This window comes from Dama dama, chromosome 8 (assembly GCF_033118175.1).
Source record: "Dama dama isolate Ldn47 chromosome 8, ASM3311817v1, whole genome shotgun sequence".
Classification (NCBI taxonomy): Eukaryota; Metazoa; Chordata; class Mammalia; order Artiodactyla; family Cervidae; genus Dama; species Dama dama.
In genome coordinates this window covers 31,477,296-31,502,162 of record NC_083688.1, presented here as the reverse complement: position 1 = coordinate 31,502,162, position 24,867 = coordinate 31,477,296, and the positions used below count along the sequence as shown (strand labels likewise).

Below are 24,867 nucleotides of genomic sequence, written 5' to 3'. Positions count from 1 at the left end.
AAGAAGGTGTCACCTGCTCTGGACACGTCATAGGAATTAGGTGGGACCCTTGCCAGGCCAGTAGGACTTGTCCTACATTCTCTCACCTTCTTCACTACATAGTGCCCGTTCTGGCAGAGGCAGGGCACAGAGAGCGCATTACAGACTCTGGGACTAGTGACTGTCATAAAAGAGTGTCATTGAGATGTTTTACGTCCATGAGGCCAGAGCTCAGTTGAAACACTTTGAGGCTCAGCCCATCATGAGATATCCTAGAGATGGTTTCAATGCTTAAAGTGAAGTTAATGCTTTGATCTGAGGGGAAGTGACTATGCTGGCTTCTGTCACAATTTGATAGGTTACCAAAAAATGCAGAAAATAAAAGGCAACCTGTAGGTGACAATAATGACACAGTAGATTGATTCCCTCATCTGGGGGCCAGGGATTCATGTGTCTATTACAGGAGAGCCATGTTGTTTCAGACTTCATGGTCAAAGGAGACATAGGCTGACCCAGGATATTTCTGAGGGTATGATAAAATGAGTGAGTTCTAACTGCACTTGAAATCTCTAAATCAGCAGAAGGAATTTACTGGTGATTAAGGGAAAAGTAAAAGGTCTCGGGCCTGAATTATTCAAGGTACTTTATAATTAAGTATAAAGTACTTAATGATATTATAAATATAATTTTATTATAAATCACAAATTTTAATTGTGATTTAAGGTATATATATAATCCAGAAGCCTGACATAAAAACTTTTAGGAATAACTTTGCTTTAACATCTTAATGACAACACATTCCCTCTGATATTCAATGCCTATACTATCTGCCTGTAGCCAATATAGTCCAATTTCACAATCCAATAGTCTATCATTAAGTGCCTGGCCACCTGCCAAACTGGCATATATTACAATATGTGAATATAACCTCTGCCTTCCCATCCAGACTTGCTTATGCTAACTCCTCTACCTGGGATGCACACCTCCCTCTCAAAGCACCTCCCTCTCAAAACTATCCCCAAATTGACATCTTCCATGAAGCCTTTGTAGGTATACCCCAGAGGATATCCTCTCTCCTGCCTTTGAATCCAGTGTGGTTTTTTGTTCATATTTCTTTCAAGGAACTTGCATTTTTGCTCCATTGTGATTTTTATACAATCATTTTCCCCACACTAGATTGTAAATGCTTTGAGAGAATAGACTATTTTATATCACAATATTTTACACATGATCAATGCTCAGTAATGGCTGCTGAATTTAATGGAAGACAATATTTGAGCCAAGATTAGTGAAACTCCACTTTGGTCCTCACGCCTTTCCATGGCTGCTCCAGACTCTGTGAAATAAGTTAAAGCAATGTTTGAATTTTCCCTTCAAACCCAGAGCAAGTGCTGATTCAGCTTCCTGGTCCCCATGCCAACTCTGCTATATTGATGGCAGCTGGCCTGGGGCTGACTGGAGCCATTTTGGCACATGCCTATTCCAATTCTGGCTGTTTCCCTACTGTGAATCCCTTTTAAGCCCAATCTCCATGAGGCAGGCAGTCTTGAATATCTAGAATTTGGCCCTTTAATTCTTTTCTGGACAAGATTAAAGACAAGGTGCTCTTCAGACAGCCGAGGGCCACGGCAAAAATACCCTCCTTCACCACTCCTGGGATGCTGAGTCCAAAATTTATCAGGCTCTCTCCAGCTTTGCTGATGACTTGAGCTCCCACTTCCCTGCATTCTTTCTCTGCCATCTGTCACAGTTTACGACTCACTGATGGTTTGGGTCACAAATAAACATTACTCAGCTGAGCAACAGGGTGGGATCTGGGGATATGACTCCGTATATCGAGAGAGACGTTATAGACACAGAATCAGTTTATTCATTCAGGTTATTTCAGGTTAAAAAGCACTGACTCACTGTGCCACTGATGCAGGTGAGAGGTCAGCTCAGAAAGTCCAAGATGGTTTTTCCCAGCAGCTGCTCAGGACCTCTCCAGTGAAGTCATGGAGATGTTTTGTTTTGTTTTGTTTTTTTAACTTCAGCTCAAGATTCTCTCTCGGGATGTCCCCTTGTTCATATACCTTCATCTACTACCTCTAATATTCTGATGAAGATAATGCATTTTGTTATAATCCCTGACTCCCAGGAGATCTATTTCTTCAAAGTGATCTCAAAATGATACACTAGGTATTTAACATATGTAAGATATTCCTTTATATGGACTTCCCAGGTATCACGAGTGGTAAAGAACTCACCTGCCAATGCAGGAGACATAAAGAGATGTGGGTTTGATCTCTGGGTTGGGAAGATACCCTGGAAGAGGGTATGGCACCCCATTCCAGTATTCTTGCCTGGAGAATTCCTTGGACAGAGGAGCCTGGCGGGCTACAGTCCATGGGATCACAAAGAGTGGGACACGACTGAGGTGACTTAGCACTCAGCACTCATCCCTTTATACTTGATGACACACAATGTCCTTAGCTCCAAACATCACCTACATTTCCTTGAAGACCGGGGTAATCTTTCACAAAACATAATTCAAAATAGTTTAAGTAGGATGACATAGACAATCAGATCTCCAAAATTTTCCCCACTCTGAATATCTATTTCTTGGCATTTATATCTTCTTTAAGTTTTTCAAATCTCCTTTTATTTTTTTAATTTTTATTTTATATTGGAGTATAGTTGATTTACAGTGTTGTGTTAGTTTCAGATGCACAGCAAAGTGATTCAATTATATGTGTGTGTGTGTGTATATATATTCTTTTGCAGATTTTTTTCCCATGTAGCTTATTACAGAATATCAAGTAGAGTTCCCTGTGCTATATAGTAGGTCCTTGTTGATCATCTATTTCATAAATAGTAGTGTGTATATGTTAATCCCAATCTTCTGATTTCATTTTAAATTTGAGTTTAAAACCATCTTTTAAAATTCCATTGAGGAAAAGGCCTTGCTTAACATTACTTTTGGAAGCTATAGCTTACATAAATAGGGATCATAACCTCTGATCAAAATAGAACTTGAATTTGCAGCCAATTAGGCTGACTGCGCTCTTTTCCCCATAGGGGCTCAGTGTGAGATGGCTGCAGACAGCAGCCTCCATGGTCATGTACACAGCCTGTTCCCAGGACTGGTTGCCAAGGGACCTTGGAGACAACTCTTTCCAGTGGACATTCATGACTGGCATGCTGTCCCCGGTCTGGGCTTCAGACAGGTATGCGTGGTGCCTTTGGAAAGCCCTAGGACAGAGGAGCCTGGCGGGCTACAGTCCATGGGATCCACATGGGCTGAGTCATAATGTCCATCCACACCTAGTTGCAGAACAAGGAGCATGTGATTGAGGCCCTCTGCAGGGCCATGTTCAACTTCCCTGGTCACTAGAAGATCCACATCTCCAAGAAGTGGTGATTTACTAAGTTTAATGTGAATGAATTTGAAAATATGGTGGCAGAAAAGTGGCTCATCCTAGATGGCTGTGAGGTCAAATACATCCATAATTGTGGCCCTCTGGACAGTTGGTGGACCCTGCACTCATGAGAGTTTGGCGGCTGTCCCCATCTTAATCATGCCCACCAATAAATGCTACCTTCCTGTCCAAAAAAGAAAAAATAGAACTTGAAGTAACTTTTAGACCAACCAAAAGGAAATGTTGGAGAAAATGTACAAGATGATGAATGATAGTGAATTCTGTTTTATTTTTTTTGCATAGAGGAAGATGTAGTTTTGTGCCTAACTCCTGACTGTAGACTGGGATGTTACTGACAGATACTTTAAGATTTCCCCTGAGGGAAGAAAGAAAAATTTGGCAACCAGAAATATGCTGGACCCAGGACACACAGCTGATGAAAAATACATTTTTTAAGCAAAAACTAAACTGAGCAGCAAATACAAAAAGTTAGAACTATACAATACATGAAAGAACACGTTTCCAAGGCAAACCATTCAATATCATAGTAATCCAAGTCTATGCCCCGACCAGTAATGCTGAAGAAGCTGAAGTTGAACGGTTCTATGAAGACATACAAGACCTTCTAGAACTAACACTCAAAAAAGATGTCTTTTTCATTATAGGGCACTGGAATGCAAAAGTAGGAAGTCAAGAAATACCTGGAGTGACAGGCAAATTTGGCCTTGGAGTACAGAATGAAGCAGGGCAAAGGCTAATAGAGTTTTGTCAAGAGAACACACTGATCATAGGAAACACCCTCTTCCAAAACACAAGAGAAGACTCTACACATGGACATCACCAGATGGCCAATACCAAAATCAGATTGATTATATTCTTTGCAGCCAAAGATGCAGAAGCTCTATATAGTCAGAAAAAACAAGACTGGAAGCTGACTGTGGCACAGACCATGAACTCATTATTACCAAATTCAGACTTAACTTGAAGAAAGTAGAGAAAACCACTAGACCATTCAGGTATGACCTAAATGAACTCCCTTACGATTATACAGTGGAAGTGAGAAATAGATTCAAGGAATTAGATTTGCTAGAGTGCCTGAAGAACTATGGAAGGAGATTCATAACATTGTACAGGAGGCAGGGCTCAAGACCATCCCCAAGGAAAAGAAATGCAAAAATGCAAAATGGTTGTCTAAGGAGCTATGAATAGAGCTATGTATAGTAGAGATGTAAGTAGCTATGAATAGAAGAGAAGCAAAAGGCAAAGGAGAAAAGGAAAGATATACCCATTTGAATGCAGAGTTCCAAAGAAAAGCAAGGAGAGATAAGAAAGCCTTCCTCAGTGATCAGTACAAAGAAATAGAGGAAAACAATAGAATGGGAAAGACTAGAGATCTCTTTAAGAAAATTAGAGATACCAAGAGAACATTTCATGCAAAGACGGGCACAATAAAGGACAGAAATGGTATAGACTTAACAGAAGCAGAAGATATTAAGAAGAGGTGGAAAGAATACAGAGAAGAACTATACAAAAAAGATCTTCACAACCCAGATAATCATGATGGTGTGATCACTCACCTAGAGCCAGACATCCTGGAATGTGAAGTCAAGTGGGCCTTAGGAAGCATCACTATGAACAATGCTAGTGGAGGTGATGGAATTCCAGTTGAGCTATTTCAAATCCTGAAAGATGATGCTGTGAAAGTGCTGTACTCAATATCAGCAAATTTGGAAAACTCAACAGTGGCCACAGGACTGGAAAAGGTCAATTTCATTCAAACCCCAAAGAAAGGCAATGCCAAAGAATGCTCAAACTACCACACAATTGCACTCATCTCACACGCTAGCAAAGTAATGCTCAAAATTCTCCAAGCCAGGCTTCAATAATACTTTAACAGTGAAATTCCAGATGTTCAAGCTGGTTTTGGAAAAGGCAGAGGAGCAAAGATCAAATTGTCAACATGCATTGGATCATCGAAAAAACAAAAGCGTTCCAGAAAAACATCTACTTCTGCATTATTGATATGCCAAAGCCTTTGACTATGTGGACCACAGCAAACTCTGGAAAACTCTTAAAGAGATGGGGATAGTAGATCACCTTACCTGCCTCTTGAGAAGTCTGTATGCAGGTCAAGAAGCAACAGTTAGAACTGGACATGGAACAAAAGACTGGTTCCAAATTGGGAAAGGAATAGAATACGTCAAGGCTGTATACTGTCACCCTGCTTACTTAACTTATATGCAGAGTACATCATGAGAAATGCTGGGCTGGATGAAGCAGAAGCTGGAATCAAGATTGCCAGGAGAAATAACCTCAGACATGCAGATGACACCACCCTTATGGAAGAAAGCGAAGAAGAACTAAAGAACTTGATGAAAGGGAAAGAGGAGAATGAAAAGTTTGGCTTAAAATTCAACATTCAGAAAACTAAGATCATGACATCTGGTCCCATCACTTCGTGGTAAATAGATGGGGAAACAATGGAAACAGTGACAGACTTTATTTTTGGGGGCTCCAAAATCACGCAGATGGTGACTGCGGTCATGAAATTAAAAGACGCTTGCTCCTTGGAAGAAAGGTTAAGACCAAATTAGACAGCATATTAAAAAGCAGAGACATTACTTTGCCATCAAAGGTCCATCTAGTCAAAGCTATTATTTTTCCAGTAGTCATGTATGGATGTGAGAGTTGGACTATAAAGAAAGCCGAGCACTGAAGGATTAATGCTTTTGAACTATGGTGTTGGAGAAGACTCTTGAGAGTCCCTTGGACTGCAAGGAGATCAAACCAGTCCATTCTAAAGGAGATCAATCCTAAATATTCATTGGAAGGACTGATGCTGAAGCTGAAACTTCAATACTTTGGCCACCTGATGCAAAGAGCTGACTCATTTGAAAAGACCCTGATGCTGGGAAAGATTGAAGGCCAGAGGAGAAGGGGATAACAGAGGATGAGATGGCTGGATGGCATCACTGACTCAATGGACATGAGTTGAAAGTAAACTCCAGGAGTTGGTGATGGACAGAAAAGCCTGGCGTGCTGCAGTCCATGGGGTCCAAAGAGTTGGTCATGACTGTGTAACTGAACTGAACTGAACTGAACTGAAGCAAAAACTAAACTGAGCACTAAATACACAAAGTTAGAACAATACAATCCATGAAAGAACACATTTATCAGTAAGTTGTTTACAGATGTTATTCTTGTAGTTGTGCTAAGAAATTAAATTACTCCATTTGGCAGGACTATGGTAATCTGCCACAGAACTTGGTTTTTCCAGTGCATCTGCCTAAGGCCAGCAGATCCAGATTGTCTTTAGGAAGGATTCTAAATTCTTGGTCCACAATATCTGCTTCCCACCCCTGTCTCACCGGTTGGTGACTCTATGTCTTTGGAACTGAAAAGTGCATCCCTTTATTAAGCAAGGGGTCATCATATCTGCCGGAACTTGCACAGTACTGATGCTCACTTCTCCAGCAATAAAAATAAAAATATAGCTTTATTGTGGAATAGCTTGTGGAAAATTAGTTTTTCAAGGTTTCTAGACTTCTGCCTTCCGTGTATGTGCATCCTATGTCGCTTCAGTCATGTCTGACTCTATGTGGCCCTATGGACTGTAGCCTGCCAGGCTCCTCTGTCCATAGGGATTCTCCAGGCAAGAATACTAGAGTGCGTCGCCATGCCCTCCTTCGGGGGACCTTCCTGACCCAGGGATCAAACCCGCATCTCTTATGTCTCCTGCATTAGCAGACAGGTTCTTTACCACTAGTTCCACCTGGGAAGCCCAAGTTTTGGAAAATTAAGCCATATTAAGAATTAGATTTGTGCATGCATAGTCATCCTCCTGAGGTTGGTCTCATCTACTAAACCTAATTAGGTAGGGTAAGAGTTCTAATAAAGATATACAATCATGTAATTGGTGGGCTATATTAAATGTTGGATGTGGCAATTTTTGTCAACCAGTCAAATAACACACTCCAGGACCAGGGCCTGAGGGAATTGATCCAACCACAGGTTAATGTGGCAGAAATACATTAATTTTTAAAATAGTATTTATTAAAGGACTTTCCAGGTGGCACAGTGGTAAATAATCCACCTGCCAATGCAGGAGACTCAAGAGACATGTGTTTAATCCCTGAGTCAGGAAGATACCGTGGAGTAGGAAATGGCAACCCACTCCAGTATTCTTGCCTGCAAAATTCCATAGACTGAGAAGCCTGGCGAGCTACGTCCATGGGGTCACAAAGAATTGGATATGACTGAGCAACTGAGCACACACACAAAAACACACACAGATCTACAGTAATAATAATAAATTCTAGATCTTAAAGTCTTGTCTATTCAACTAAGCACTGTATAATATGAATGTAGCACAGGTCTCATTCTGTAGTAGGTGGTCAATTAATGTTTACTGAATAACTGAGTAGCAAACATTTGTGACACATTTATTGAATCATTATATGAGGTCAATTACATAGAAACTGGCATCATCCCCATGTTCAGAGGAAGAAAGTAACATTCACAGAGATGCTTTAACTTGCCTAAGTTCTCCCAGTTAGAAGTGGAGTCGATGGAAACAGCAGAAAGGGAACCCAGACTGTGTGTCTGTACTTTTCCTCTCTGGGTCACACTACCTCCAGTCCTGTGTACTGCACTGCATAGGGAGAGCTGAGGAGAAGTGGAGAGAGCTTCAGGGTTTTTTCTGGTTCTCCAGGGGCCTACAAATCACATGGATTAAATTCTTTTAGTGCCAAGAATAAGCACACAAAGAATAACTACACCAGGGATTCAGGAAAAAGGAACACTGCTCTTTTCAGGCTTCTTGGTAGAGCATCAAAGAACTTCCTAGCCCGGTCCTTGCCAGCCCCATCAGGTGTCGTCTCTCCAGTCTCAGCCATCCCTCCTGCCATCTGCTGTAATGCCTTGGATGAGGACTATCTACTTTTTTGTTACTAGTCTCCCTCTGCCCAAAATAAAATCATGCTCCTTAAAAGACTGACTCAATTGTTAGTCTCTCTCTGAAGCCTTTCCCAGCCCCTCCACCTGCCACACCCCGACTCCTGGCTGAATTAATCACCCCTTCATCTGTTTTATCATAGACCACTGTTCAGAGTCAACTCCTGAATCAGCCTTTGCCACAGTCAGTTGACCTCCTCAACTATACTCCCAGCCCCTTGAAGAAAAGGACTGTACCCTATCAAAACTAAGGGTTAGAGATTAATTCTACATCCCTGGAGAATGGTGAGAACTCTGGCCTGATTAAATCTAAGAGATGGTTTGATGTGGTAAACAACAAAGTTTGGAGAGTGGGGGACCTTAACACTGAAGATCAGAGGATGCCATACTGAAGATGTAGAATGGCAAGTTCCTGGCAACTCTTCTAAAGAAACAGATGGGATAAAATTGAGGCTGTGAGAAGATGAAAAAGGTAGCAGGACAACAAATTCAGGTTGAGACCTGAAACTTGTTTTGAATGGGAGAAAAAAAAATGTGGAAATGAGTTAATGATGAAATGAAATAGTTTAGGAATTTTTATGGGAACCAGATCCATAATTTTAGTCCCTCATCTCCAAATTGGTTTTTGTTTATAGCATCAGTGACAACTTATTTTTTCCTCACCATTGACTTTTTCATTTAGATGCTATGAGACGCCCATCACCCCTAGGATCTAATCTTTATAATAAACTTGTGATGTTAGATTACAGCCTCTGCTGTATAGATAAGGAGGCACAGGTCAAGTAGCTTTTCTGGGTTACATGGCTAATGAGTGTAAGGACAGTGATTTGAACCCAAGTCTCTGTGTTTGCAAAACCTGTTCTCCAACAGGCAAGCATGGATGAGAAAACACAGCAAGTGTGCGCATTTAACCTAGGTGGAAATGTGAAATAAGTTGGGAAACTGAAGCCAACTCATGGCAAAAATAACAGCATCATCCTTCTATGAGGAGGGTGGGGTTCCAACAGAGGCTTATGATAATGAGGCACTAATTGCTAATACCTCATTACCTAAGATCAACCTGTGATGAAAGGTGGTGATAGCCAATGCTATGAAACAGGTAGGTGTGAGGAAGGTATCAGATTCAGGATTTTCAGGTGCTTTATCCACACTGAGACACTCCGAAGATTATGTGGTTAGAATTGTGTTAAGAAGTGTTAGTCACTCAGCCGTGTCCGACTCTTTGTGACCACATGGACTATAGCCTGCCGGGCTCTTCTGTCCATGGGATTCTCCAGGCAAGAATACTGGAGTGGGTAGCCATTCCCTTCTCCAGGGGATCTTCCTGACTCAGGGATCAAACCCACATCTCCTGCATTGCAGGCAGATTCTTTACTGTCTGAGCCACCACGGAAGTCAAGAAGCAATTGGTAACAATCTGATTCACAAAATCAGGAAGTAAAACAAATTTTAAGTAGGTTTAAACAAGACTCACTTCAAACTAAGTTAAAAGGCAACTTCTCTCTTCAAGATGATACAGTGGTACAGAATGCCCCATCACAAACAACATGGTCTTGTAAGAAGAACCATTTTGATATTAATAACTAATGATTATCTTATCATTGAGCCATGTAACTCTGGGAATTATAGAGTGATTAACAATCTTGCAAAGAATTACTCACCCACTCATCCAGGATGAGTAGTAATTTACTTGGTCAAACTGGTAAAGTGTGTTGAATTAATTTTACTATATATGATGCTATAATCTAGTGGGGATAAGAAACAGAAACTAATTGGTCCTTTTTTAGTCAACTCATTAAAACTTAAGGGAAGATTTGACATATATGATCAGTTCTCCCTCCCACTCCCCACACACACACTTTTTGCAATATAAGTTTTAATCAATTCTCCACTTTAGAGGAAAAAGTGACAATGAAAAATACTATCATTGTTTTCTTCTCAACTTATGTCTTTCCCCACAAAAAAACCTAACACAGCTTAAAAGACAAAGCTGTGTTTTTATCTAGTATTACTTCTTTATTTATCTCTCTAGGAGAGAACACTACTCCTAGATTAGAGAAGGAACTGGTCAATGATTTCAATTGGAACCAATAACAAAATTTTTTTGTTTAAAAGTCTGGTGATTCAAGCACTAATTGTCATGTCTGCAGAATTAAAGTCTGTTTTCATGCCCCTTCATGTGGCTCCTTTAATAGCATTTCCCTTTCATCAGGTGCCCCACAAGCCATATTTTGGAATGAAGGAAAAGAAAAGATACCAGAGAGAAATGGAAAGGAGTAATTTGTTTTCATGTATATCAGTATATGATAGTTTGACTTCTGAACAAGAGAATGTATTTTTTAAATAGAATGGAATAAATTCACAGCTCCATACTCAGAAAATCTATTTCTGTATGTGTGTATATAGATATAAAAAATGCCCATATAGATTTTACAGATACAAAAGCATATGTATAAGTATATAAAAATATTCACAAAATTTTAGGCATTATATAAGCACACATGGATTGTAAATATGAAGAAATGGTGTATAATAAAAATGAAACATCTGGCCCTCCAGATACACATTTTAATGAGTGCTTTAATGATAGCATATGACAAGTGGAACATATGGCATATCAGGGAAGTCTTGCTACAGAGAACTGGACAGATCTTTTGAACCAAATTTTGTAGCATCTAGATTTATCCACAGTATTTTTCTAAACTCACAAATTCAAAACCAATTTAAAGTCAATAACTGAACATTTGCTAATTTTTTATTGTTTATACATTAAACTTCTTCCTAGGGGAAACACATGTAGCACAAAATGCATATATCTCAATCTAAAATGACAAATTGAATGACCGTAATGAAGCTAATCTTGCTCATTCTGCTACTACTCAGGCTTTCTCTTTGGACCATGGAACTATTTTAAAAGCTGGTTATGATCTATACAAAGGCCACAATAAAGAAGAAACTTGTTCAAAACTCTTTGAGAGGCTTGCAGAAACTTTCCTACAACTAAGGCTCTTATGGGAAACATAATCCCATTCTCACCTACAGCTTGACCTGCAAATCTTCAGCCTGCCTTCAATAATGAAAGTTCATTGCTCAGAGCAAACAACAAGCATTTTGTGTAGCACCAGGAGCCCCTGAAATGGAGTTCTTTTGATGCTATGGTTCTGCAGCCTTGGGAGGTCACTGGCAAGATGCCACTTTGATACAGCAACTTCATTCCCTAAACTAGGGGCCAAGTGAGAAATGCCAAATCATGTTGAAAGAGAAGGCACTGACTTACTGTAAAAGGAGAGAACACTACAAGAGCTTATTTTAAAAGACTTGTTTGGACAAACAAGGAAGCAAGGCATTTGGAAGGAAAGAGCAGAGGGAGTTTAGCGAGGAAACAGACACGGAGGCCACTTTCCCTAGATTCTGGAGGCTCCAATGCTCTATCCAGAAAGTGGGGTAAGAGTTATGTTTAGCCCATAGATTTGTTGGGGAATTAAATTAAATGATCCAACAAATGCAGGCAACTAAATGTTAACTAGCTCCTTGCTGTGCCCAGTTCCTACATCTGCATTTGTGGCTTGAAATAACACCCTACATAATCCAGATAAGAAACTCAACCCACCGGTGGTGTGTATACAAAAATAAAAACAAAGCTTCCCCTTATTGGAGATGAGTGGCTTACAAACTGGAGAGTGTGTGACTTCCCAGTCTCACCAATGTACCCTCTCTTCTTTCCCATCTCATGTTTTCTTCATTCCTCTCTTCTTCCTCCTATTCTGGGACAGTTAAAATCGTCCCTCTCTCTTGCTGAGTAGCTTTACTTCCTTCTCTGAGGCCTGAATGACTCCTTCCCTCCAGATGCTAGAGGGATGCACTGACACCCCAGCTTACCAGTCACTAGGATAAGGCTGTTTTCTCACCATAAGAAACTCTGGTAGCTTCTGAAGAAGTAAAAATTTCACAAACTCCTTACAGTTAATTACTGTTATTACTTGCTAAAATAATGGTTGATCACTTGGAACCTCCAGAACAATGACAGTCAAGGAATATAATGAGACTAATTCCATAGTAAATATTTCAAATTCAAAGTAACATTCCATCATAAAGCAGAATATATGAGATATTTTCATTTTCTGTTTCTTATACCCAAGGCAGTTTGAGTAGAATGGTAGACCCTTCTGGAATCTGTGACATTTTCTCAGGGGCCCATGAATCCCTTTTGAAGATTTAATATTTTGAGTCTTTCATGTTTATGATATTCTGAAAACCTAAAGTAAGTTTATTCTACCTCATCTGGGTGACCATCTTATGAACAATTAAGTGTCAAATGATATGACAAAAATGTTCAACCTTTCAGTGAACTGATAAACTTATCTAGACCCTTTTCCTAATGTGAAAATGCCAATTATTACATATCTCTTGGAGAAGGAAATCGCAATCCACTCCAGCATTCTTGACTGGAGGATCTCATGGACAGAGGAGCCTGGCAGGCTACAGTCCATGGGGTCACAAGAGTTGGACAAAAACCACTATCACCACATATCTCTTATTATAACTCAAACTGAAAAGAATCTTTAAATTCCCATACAAATTGTAAAATTAATACTCTGTGGCAATATTTATAACTTATTTTTTTATTTTTAATATACATTAAGGCTTTGATTTAAATCCTTAACATTATATAGTGAAGCAAATAAAAAGACTAATTGCAGCGAGTCAGTAAGAAAACATGGAAGTAGATTTAATGAGGAAATTACAACTGAAGCAACTTAGCAGCAGCAGCAGCATACTATCATGATAATGTTGAACAAATATGTACAAATGTATTTTAAAAATTGTAATTTCAGCACAGAGCAAAAAAATTAGCAGGAAATGACTTGTTTATGACACTCAATAAACCAAGATTTCTTGGTTATACTTTAAATTCAGAGAATATTGTTCTTTGAAGGCTTTTGATTAAATATAAAGTCTGAACTAGCAAAGTTAGCTCAAAGCTTTAAAATAATTAAAAGTTTTAATTAATTAACAGCTTCAAAGCTTTAAAATAATTAATAACACCATGTATGATTTGTATGAACACGCATTTCCTACATTTTGAATGTACCAACTATACTGCCTCTTCTTTGTTGGTTAGAATCAATCCGTTTAAATATAAAAAAATAGCAGGTAAACATGGACATAACCTCTATGATTAAAGGTATGAAGGACAGAAAATTACATCATATGCAACACTGAGAAACTCGGGATGGACATTTTGGGACCTGAGATGATCTATAGATGTGTCACTTGGCTAGGCCCAATTTCCAGCTACTCATTCAAAGTCTAATCTAGGTGTTGCTGTGAAGGTATTTTGTAAATATGATAAAAGTCCATAAACAGTTAACTTTAAGTAAGAGTATAATATTAATAGATTATCTGGGTGGGTCTGATTTAATGATTGAAAGACTAAGAGTGAAAGGGAGGCTTCCCCAATAAAGAAGAGATTTAGCCTGTGGATGGAAGCTTCAGACAGAGTTCCAGCCTGTCCTTCCTGACATCCTGTACTATAGATTTCAGACTTGCCTGGCCAACTCCCACAACTGCATAAGCAATTCCTTGCAATAAATCTCTTAATATAGATCTCCCGCTGGTTCTGCTTTTCTGGTAGAACCCTTAGTGATACAGGGCCCCAGTAATCTGAGGACATGCATATGTTCAGCAATCATAAGGAATCAATATCAAATAAAAATTTAAATCCAAAAGAACTTGGTAGTTATTTAAAAACTAACCTCTCACATGTTAAACTAACATTTTTAAACTCTTGATTTTTAAAAAAGTTTCTGAAACAGTTATGCTTATGTTCAAATACTTCGAGAGAAAAAAAAGAACTTGCTTTCAGTAATTTTAAAAAATGCTATCTACTTCTTATGAAGAAGCATTATTGATCGTAAAACTGGGAAAGTTTCAGACAATTACTGTAAACTATATTGGATGAACAACAAAGAGACTGCAGTGTAGGGAAACTAACACTGAAGAGATAATTTTAGCAAACAGCAGGTATAAGAATGACTTTCCAAACCATGAGAGAACTGTTTCAGGCGTTACAAGTCCAGAGAACAGACAAGATCTGTCACTCTAGTAGAAACCAATGAGGATCCATAACAAATGTGGATCTGTGAGCCTCCCATTTCCCAAAGACCACCATTACCTTGGGTCTTCATGCTTCCAGATCATAAAACCAGTGCTCAATAAACCTCTCATCATCTTGAAGAGGATCACAAGGAATGAGAAGAAATTTAAAAGACAGGATTTATTCCAAACACATGGAGCATCATAAAGACATTATTTAAGCTCGCAAGGACTGTTAAACTGCCTATCAGCAAGCTTGTAGAATTTTTTTCCCCTCCATGTTATCCAGTGGACTAAAATACTATAAAGAAGATACATTCTATTAGAGAAAATACAAGAAGCTGCAATTTAGTTACACATTTAATAGCAGCATGAGTAAAGTTTCAACTTCATCATAATAGAAGTGTTCTGGACTCTTTTCTTGAAATAACTGGAACTGAGGTAGTAACCCATGTCAAATGATTTACCAAAACCTGCTCTCTGAATAGTGTTCAGGAATATACTTAAATGCAGACAGAAATGGCAATGCACTCCTGTATTCTTGCCTGGAGAATTCCATGGACCAAGGAGCCTGGCAGGCTACAGTCCATGGGGTCACAAAGAGTCAGACTCGCAAAGAGCTACACTGAGTTACTAACACTTTCACATATACTTAAAGGATTTTTTGTTTGTTTGTTTTAAAATTATGGCAAGAGAGATTATTTAAAGGATGCCTACGGATAGAAAGACAATGGAATGGAATGTGTGACATCTGTTTCTTTTCAGATAACTTGGACTGAATTTGAATCACTGAGGTTTTAGGGTTGAGAACCAAAAACTGATGGAAATGTTCACAAGAGATTTCATTAAACTTTGAGTACAAGCAACGTTTCCTTGTTGTGTAGGTGATAAAATGTAGCATAAAATTACAAGAACGAGATTGGTTTTCCTGTCAAACAAAAGTTGAGTCATTTATAATCAGGAATTAAGACCCTTAGTCCTTTTCAGACATCAAACCTTCTGGCACAGAGCAAGTTGGAGGAAGGAAAAGGCAAAGGGGATCTCAACTGATTAAGACTGACCTCTTAAGACGGCCAGAGTCCTTTAAGAGTTAGCATTAGTTCTTTAATAAGGAGGAAATGGGGCTTCCTACCAGAATTCACCAAAGCCTTTTGTAGCGGAACTGTTCTGAACTGTGGCTTTAGTCTCATTATTTAACTAAAGTATGCCCCACAGACTCAGCCATTGTAAGATGACGCATTGAATACCTGAGTGTCATTTCAGGTATCCCTGAACCAATGTGATTAATGGTTGTATTATATCATCATGTATGTTATCACTGTACCTAACCAGAATTTCATGGTCAGTAATAAGTGCCATTTGGATGTATTATTATTATCTTCATTGTTCTTTTTAAATACTGGCAAAATTTCTAGATATCATTTGGAATAAAAATTTATGTGCTGGCTTATATACTGAAATTCTGTGTCAATTAACACACACACACACACATATATATATTTATTAGAGTAAGAGTAAAATGTTGCTACAATGGTATGCTTTGGAAGCTATTAATTCAATGTAAAAAAAAACAGTTATTAAGAATTTTGAAGTCTTTAAGTAACTATGAAAATAGATTGACAGTTAATATGACTGTCAAGAGAGAATGCACAAGTTTGTGTGTTTTTACACAGACTGTGTGGCCGACGACCAGTGGGCCTCATACCCTGGTATTTGTGCCTTTGTGTAGTACCTTCCCATACTTAATAGAACCCACCTTTCTTTGTAGGAGATCAATCAAGATGGCAGAGTGGGAAGATGTGGAACTCACTTTCTACAAAAACACATCAAAAATACATCCATATGTGGAAGAAGCTTCACTGATAAAATTGGAAACTGGCAGAGAGACTCTTGTAGAAACAAGGCTATAAGAAAGATCCACACGTAACTGGGTAGGAAGGGAAGGGAAGAGAAGCAATCAGGTTGAGATCTATGCCCCGAAGAGAGGAGACTTAGAGACAAAGGGAGAATACATGAGCAGAGATCCACTCTGAGAATACAGGAGCAGTCTGAGCCACATTTTAGGAGTCCCAATCCTGGGTCCTACGTAGGGAAGATAAGCCCCTTCAGCTGGCTGAAGGGCTGCACGGACTAAGACTCAGGGTTGTGGGAAGCCTGACTGAGCTCCGCTTGTGAGGAGTGTGTGAGTGCTGGCTTGCTCCCAGGGCAGGGTAGAGAGGACAGACTGAGGACTGCTCCTGTTTTCCTAAGACCACCCAGGCCTGCATCCCAGCCTGAGCCAAGCAAACGTTCCAGCCGCACCTACTTCACCTTGCAGCTCCACACTAGAGCGGAGGTTGCTGTGACTGGCTGGGAAGAGAGTTCAGACACAAGACACAGAGGTGACTCAGACCTCAGGCTTCATCTGCACGGGCACGGGCAGCCAAAGCTGGTGTTTACACGGGCAGTGCACCAGGGGTGGTCCTGATCTCTGACGGCAGCCAGACCGCCACAACCCATGCCCAGTGCGCTCCGAGAGCCACCTGGGCCCCACCTGCCCTGCGGCATGACCCCACCGCAGACTGGTGGGAGCGGGGGCTGGTTGTTGCGGTGAACCAAGGAGACCCAGATAGAGCAGGGGCTGCCGCTGCCGATGACGCCGGCACAGGCAGCACACTGGAGGCCACCTGAGTTCTGTGGCTGGCCTGCCGTGGCCCCTGACTGGTCACAAGCCTGGAGTCTGCGTGGGCCCCTCTTGCTCCAACACTGCTCCCCTCTGTGGCAAGGATGCCAACGCTGGCAGAGGGGAGAACACATATTTAAAGGGAACAGAGTCAACTTGGACCCAATCCTCAGAGCTTCTGCTCCATCAACCTGGGATCTAACTCCACCCCTGATAAAGAGAGTGACAGCCCCTGAGCAGAGAGGAAATCCCACCTCACAACCAGCTCCAGCTCTAGCTCCTTTGACTCCAGCCCCCCTCCCTACCACAGTGATGGCCACCAGCATCCCATGAAGACAGGTGACTTCTGCTCATAGCAAGTCCAGCCCTCCTACCAAAGGTACGCATACTGTATAGGGATGCTCCCACATAAGGACACCCTTTCAAGACTGCGCTAGTTAAATTTTAACTTAAATTCATAAAAGCAGAGAAAGTTAAGCAAAATAAAAAGCCAAGGGAACTGTTCTCAATTGAAAGAGCAAGAGAAAACCCACCAAAAATAAATGAAACAGAAACAATCTATATCAGATAAAGAATTCAAAGCATTAGTAATAAGAATGCTAACTGAATTCTTAAAATTCAGAACAGATGAACAGGTGAACACTGAGAATCAAACTGGCTAGGTTTCTACCCAGTAAAGTTACTATTTGGGGAGAGATACTTTGAGGCAATGTTACTATCCTGTTCCTCCTTCTACTATTGTCTACTAATTTTACACACTAAATTCACTCTTCTAGACTTCTATTTAGCCAATTACAAGACCCAAAAAATTAAAAATACTGAGACTAAATAATGGCAAAGTTAGAAATCTTTTCAGGAAGTACTAGCCTGACACAGTATAGAGGTTTAGGCAATAATATACATAGTTTTGATAAAGTCCAGGGTTTTCTGTTTCTCAAAAGTTTTAGTTAAAAATAAATGGCTTTTTCCTAAATTATCCAGGAAATTATAGTTAATTGACCCAGATGTAACCTTATATGCTTTGCCAGCATTTCAAAGATGCATTTCAGTATCTATTAAAATGTCTTTTTATCATGAGAATTATTTTCTTCTCTGATAATGCCTTACCATTGTGAATAATAAAACTATTCAAACTACTTTTCATAATGCAATTTAAAAGGAGCTAATGAAAAATCCTGAGTTCAGATTCTAGGCTAGAAGTGTGCCTGCATTGGGAGGGGAAAGAAATTAGGAACATGCTCCCACTGACATTCTCCAGGAATTATTTTAGAACATAACACATGTTTAAAGTTTCTTAGAAACTCTAGAAAATGAGGAGTAAATATCACAAATTAGGTCAAATAAGATACATTAAAATCAACCTGTAGGGAAGAATATTACTGTTATTAATACAATTTGACTTAATTTAAAAACAGCTTATAGACTTCATGTGTTATTACCTAAGGGGAAAAAAAAGGAGAAAGTCAGCATAAAATGCCTATGTACATGATTTTCCATGAGATCAACATGCACTAACCCTTTGAAGACCTCATCACTGGCACTACACTGAACACATAGTTTTTGTGAGTCTGTATGGAACAGGGCTGAGAACTTAGCAAAACCCTTATAAATTCATAAAACTATTGTTTATCAACCTATCTTTGAAAGTTAACAAGCATATTGGGATTGGTGGAAAATTCACATGTATACATAAAAAGTATAAGCTGAGGTCAAGAGTATAGCTTCCCACTTAGAATAACTTCAGGGAAACATCCAACAAGTCTAAAACATTATAACTTGAATTCTGTCCAACTTTATGTGCTCCAGGACATTTCTGATGAATGCAAAGTCATCTGAACAACTTAGAGAACTGGAAGGTTAGGAGGAAAGTCACCAATTAGCACAGGTACTAAATTTTTTTCATGACCCAGGATATGTCAGTACTCTCTGCATCTGAGTTCTTAAAGTCCATGTCTGTAAAATCAAAATTATGATACCGACTTGCTTCTCAATGTTGTTGTGAAGGTTATCCAGTAAGAGGCACAGCATTCTAAAACATTGAAATGGGTTCCTCTATAATAAAGTCAAATGTCAATATCTGTTCCCCAGAGATATGGTAGATATTTCTCTTCTGGGAGACTTTATGAAGTCATTTGTCCTGTAAGTGTGTAACATCCACTGGTCTGAAAGGAGAATGTTGGATTAAATTTCTTGACATCCTTCACAGCTTTATTCTCTTGTAAACTGAAAGCTGCTTTCATAAAACAGTTCTCAGTAAGGTCTGATCAATGATATGTGCTCTGTTGTCCATTCTTGCCCTTCCAAATTGTTCTCCAGATTGTATCCACAATGATTTTTTCGAAACACACATATAAAGATGTCACACATACTCCTTTTAAAGCCCTTGAATGCCTTTCCTTTGGGTTTAGGACAAAGGACATGTTTCAATGATATTCTCTCAAATCATCCCATCCTTGCCTTCTCCCACAGAGTCCAAAAGACTATTCTATACATCTGTGTCTCTTTTGCTGTCTTGCATATAGGGTTATCATTACCATCTTTCTATATTCCATCATATATGTGCTAGTATACTGCATTGATGTTTTTCTTTATGACCCAGCAATCCCACTGCTGGGCATACACACCGAGGAAACCAGAACTGAAAGAGACATGTGTACCCCAATGTTCATCACAGCACTGTTTATAATAGCCAGGACATGGAAGCAACCTAGATGTCCATCAGCAGACAAATGGATAAGAAAGCTGTGGTACATATACACAATGGAATATTACTCAGCCATTAAAAAGAATACATTTGAATCAGTTCTAATGAGGTGGATGAAACTGGAGCCCATTATACAGAGTGAATTAAGCCAGAAAGAAAAATGTCTATTCTAACATCCATAGCACTGCGCTAATCTTGACAACACTTACTATTGCTGCAATTTACATTTTTGTGTGTGGTTTTTGATCCCTCCGTATCCTTTACTGGATGGTAAACATATTAGAATCCTTGGTGTGTTGGGTCACATTGTGTCCCAGGCCTTACATAGTGCCTTACCCAAAGGAGACTGTCAGTAAACTTCTGTTTAATGAATAGTATTTACTTAAATCATTACAACTCTAATTGAAGGCAGTCAGTTTGCTTCAGTCACTCAGTCATGTGATCGACTCTTTGCAACCCCAAAGACTGCAGCATGCCAGGTTTCCCTGTCCATCACCAACTCCCAGAGCTTGCTCAAACTGATGTCCATTGAGTTGGTGAAGTCATCCAACCATCTCATCCTCTATTATCCCCTTCTCTTCCTGCCTTCAATCTTTCCCAGCATCAGAGTCTTTTCCAATGAGTCAGTACTTCACATCAGGTGGCCAAAGTATTGGAGCTTCAGCTTTAGCATCAGTCCTTCCAATGAACATTCAGGACTGATTTCCTTTAGGATTGACTGACTTGATGTCCTTGTAGTCGAGTTAAGTCAAATAATCTCCCTTTTGGCATGACCTAGCTTCACATTACAAATTAGAAAACAGTATATTGATGCTATAGCTATGCAAGATTTTTATTTAAATAAGATTTAAGAAAAAATAGCAAAAATAACTTCTTTTTGAGTTTGGCATCTTTACTGAGAACACAAGCTGCCCTTGATCTCAGTAAGGAGTAGAAATGCCGTGATGATTGGCAGCCATTGTGGAAGCCCATTAGTAGGTCTCAGAGTCACCCCTCAAAGGACAACAGTCCAGCCTGCTAAAAGGTCTAACCTAGATTTCCATCATTTTACATTATGTGCTAATGCTTTCCTCTGCCCTCTTTAATCTTCTTGTGGGATAATGCTAACCATTTCAGCTTCCTATTGCTAAAATCTTCTGGACTTCTTGTTTCTTTAAGGGCAACAGGAAACAGCTAAAATTATCAAAAGTATCCTGGGTAGTATATGCTTCCCGTTTCCATAAAAATAAAACCTGTCCTTAAATGTCAGCACATCTTTAAAAATATAAACCTATTAAGGAGGAAACAAACATTTGAGTGAGCCCACCTCTTAGAGGAAATAGTTGAGTTACACGTAGGAAAGACTTCAGAGCAGCTCTCTGAAATAGAATAAAAACAAGAGCAGAAGTGTATTGATTAAAACTCCTGACACCTGAAAAGAAGGAGTCCTGGATTCTCTCTGAGTACACAAAGGATTTGTTCCACCCTTGAGCACAATGATTTCTTTGGGTCTCTTATTTTCTTTAACAACAGAAATACTTATCTTGCATTCTGTTTCATCCTCTGGGATTTTTCCTAATTATTTATTTAGATTATCTCCAGCTTTATTAAGATATTATTAGCATATAACATATTAAATTTTAAGCGGATATACATTGTGAAATAATGACCACAATAATGTTAATAAACACTGATAAGCATCAAGGATTCGCTGCCTGGCAGGCACAGAAGCCAATAATAATGGCACAGGCTTTTGAGAAAGAAAAGAACTTTATTGTGAAGTCAACTAGCATGGAGACAAGAAGTGAGGCTCTCAAATTTGTCTCCTCATCCAGGGTCCCAGGCAAAATTTAAGGAGTAAAGGGAATTTCAAACTTGGAAGCTGATTTCAATTCAGTTCAATTCAGTCACACAATTGTGTCCAACTCTTTGTGACCCCATGGAATGCAGCACGCCATGCTTCACTGTCCATCACCAACTCCCCAGAACTTGCTCAAACTCATGTCCATCAAGTCGGTGATACAATCCAACCATCTCATCCTCTGTCATCCCCCTCTCCTCCTGCCTTCAATCTTTCCCAGCATCAGGGTCTTTTCAAATGACTCAGTTCTTTGCATCAGGTGGCCAAAGTATTGGAGTTTCAGCTTCAGCATCAGTCCTTCCAATGAATATTCAGGATTGATTCCCTTTAGGGTGGACTGGTTGGATCTCCTTGCAGTACAAGGGACTCTCAAGAGTCTTCTCCAACACCACAGTTCAAAAGCACAAATTCTTCTGTGCTCAGCCTCTTTATAGTCCAACTCTCACATCCATACATGACTACCGGAAAAACCATAGCCTTGACTAGACGGACTTTTGTTGACAAAGTAATGTCTCTGCTTTTTAATATGCTGTCTAGGTTGGTCATAACTTTCCTTCCAAGGAGTAAGCGTCTTTTAATTTCATGGCTGCAGTCACCATCTGCAGTGATTTTCGAGCCCAAAAAAATAAAGTCTGACACTGTTTCCATGGTTTCCCCATCTATTTGCCATGAAGTGATGCCATGATCTTAGTTTTCTGAATGTTGAGCTTTAAGCCAACTTTTTCACTCTCCTCTTTTACTTTCATCAAGAGGCTTTTTAGTTCCTCTTCACTTTCTGCCATAAGGGTGGTGTCATCTGCATACCTGAGGTTATTGATATTTCTCCCAGCAATCTTGATTCAAGCTTGTGCTTCTTCCAGCGCAGCATTTCTCATGATGTACTCTGCATATAAGTTAAATAAGCAGGGTGACAATATACTGCCTATTTGGAACCAGTCTGTTGTTCCATGTCCAGTTCCAACTGTTGCTTCCTGACCTGCATACAGGTTTCTCAAGAGGCAGGTCAGGTGGTCTGGTATTCCCATCTCTTTCAGAATTTTCCACAGTTTATTGTGATCCACACAGTCAAAGGCTTTGGCATAGTCAATAAAGCAAAAATAGATGTTTTTCTGGAACTCTCTTGTTTTTTCAATGATCCAGCGGATGTTGGCTCTAGCTGATAGCAAGTAGTAAAAAGATTAATACTAAAATATGAAACATAAAGTTTTTACAGTCCTTCAAAAAAAATACCTTATTGCTTTGAGAACACATGAAAATGTGTTATTTTTAAACATTGTTAGTGGTTGAATTTGGATTTATATAGGCCTAATCCAGATTCTTTGGTGTAAGCCATTTATTTTAAAAGATGTCCATGTTTTCTCTTCCTGGTCAGGTGGAATCTTGGCTGTCCTGTTTATTTTAGAAACCTAATTTAAGGTCAGTTATAGGTTTACAGGACTTCCTTAGTGGCTCAGATGGTAAAGAATCTGCCTGAAATACAGTAGACCCGGGTTTGATCCCTGGGTTGGGAAGATCCCCTGGAGAAGGGACTGGCAACCCACTTCAGTATTCTTGCCTGGGAAATCCCATGGACAGAAGAGCCTGGAAGGCTACAGTCCATGGGGTTGCAAAGAGTTAGGCATGACTGAAGCGACTTAGCACGCATGGGTTTACAAGAGTTATGAGGGCCTGAGAAATTGACAGTGGGTTTCCCCCTGATATTAGAACTGTGGGTCCTTCTACTTCCTTCTGTCCATGGAGAGTGTGCCTGTTTGGGAATTGTCCATTTCACTTAGGTTGCAGTTGATCCTCAGGAAGTTGATGTTTTCCAAGTTTTGAGGACTCAATCCTCTGGGCTTACGCAGTACAGAAACATTAATCTACTAGAAGTATATTTGTGTATAGCAGATAAAGTAATATCCAGAAATTGTACACATTTTATAGTATCTAGTTCTTTTAAAATATGATCATTTTCAAAATTGCAATAGTATTTTATACTTAATCTTAAAGAGGGGTCTTCCATATTACATTTCATAAGGGCTCAGCTACAGCTTGCTTCTATGGGCTACTCTTATCCTAAGCAGAGCAACTAAGACCTTATCCCAAGTTTAGTTGGTTTCTTTTTTTAAGGCAAGACTCTTCTTTTCAGTCTTCCCCATAGGCTGGGGGTCTCCATGAACCATGTAAATTCTATTGTGTTCCAAGGGCCCCAGACACTCCTTGAGTCACCTTGGTTACGAAAGCTTCTCTGTTGTCACTTCAACTTGAAAGAGACAACCCCAAATGAGTGATAATTTCTTTAGCAAAGCTTTTGTTATCTTGGAAGCTTTCATTTTCTCATGGAAAAGCTTCAATCCATCCTGTGAAGGTGTCCATAAATACCAGGAAGTATCTATAATTTCCTGTGGCTCTTAGCAAAGCAGTAAAGTCTATGTGTCAACTATCTCCTGGTTCTGTCCCTCAGATTTGCACACTTTTTATTATTGGGGTTGCCCAGTTTTAGCATTGTTTCTGGCACAGATCAGGCAATTTTATATTACCTTTTGGATGGTTCTTTTGCATTTGTGGACCACAATAAACTTTTGTCACCAGTGATAGGATTCTTCACTTCCATAATGGGTTACTTTATGTAAATGAATAATAATTCTTTCCTTTAAATGCTCAGATATAAGCATTAGCCCCTATTCATTGTAAACCCAGTCTTCTTTCGTTGTTTGGTATTGATGACCATCTAACTCTCAAAAGTCAGCATGAAATCCCCGTTCATCTGCTCTCACTAGATCCACTTCTAAATACTGAGGCATAAACAGGGATAGGTCCACCTCAGAATGAGTACTAAGGCCTTAGGATCTGGGTTTTTGGTTCCAGCTGCCTGAACAGCCAAACTATTTCCTTTAACTTAACTATCAGTCTTTTGGTGGTCCAGGCAATGTACTATGGCTTTTTTTTTTTTTACAGCATTATAACAGAGTCTAATAAAGCCAGTTTCCATTTAATTTTTCTTCTTGATGTTAGTAGACTTCTCTCTTTTCATTTCCATGTCCCATGAGCATGCACAATAGAGAAGCCAAACTTAGAATCAGTATAAATGCTCACTTTATTCTTAACTCTAAAGTGCACAACTCTCACGAGTGCTATGAGCTCTGCCTTTTGGGCAGATGTACTTGGAGGAAGGGATCTGCTTGCATGACTTCCTGATGAGTTACTATTGCATACTCAGCCTTTTGAAGTCACTGACCGATGAAGCTGCACCCAT

The 24,867-nt window shown here is 39.5% G+C and overlaps 1 non-coding gene across 1 annotated transcript; it reads left to right on the top strand.

The window, feature by feature from the left end:
- The first annotated feature begins 2,997 nt into the window (after positions 1 to 2,997).
- LOC133061058 (small nucleolar RNA SNORA70) lies at positions 2,998 to 3,130 on the top strand. The gene has a single exon (XR_009693895.1). It is a non-coding gene; the product is annotated as a small nucleolar RNA SNORA70 (small nucleolar RNA).
- The last annotated feature ends 21,737 nt before the right edge of the window (positions 3,131 to 24,867 follow it).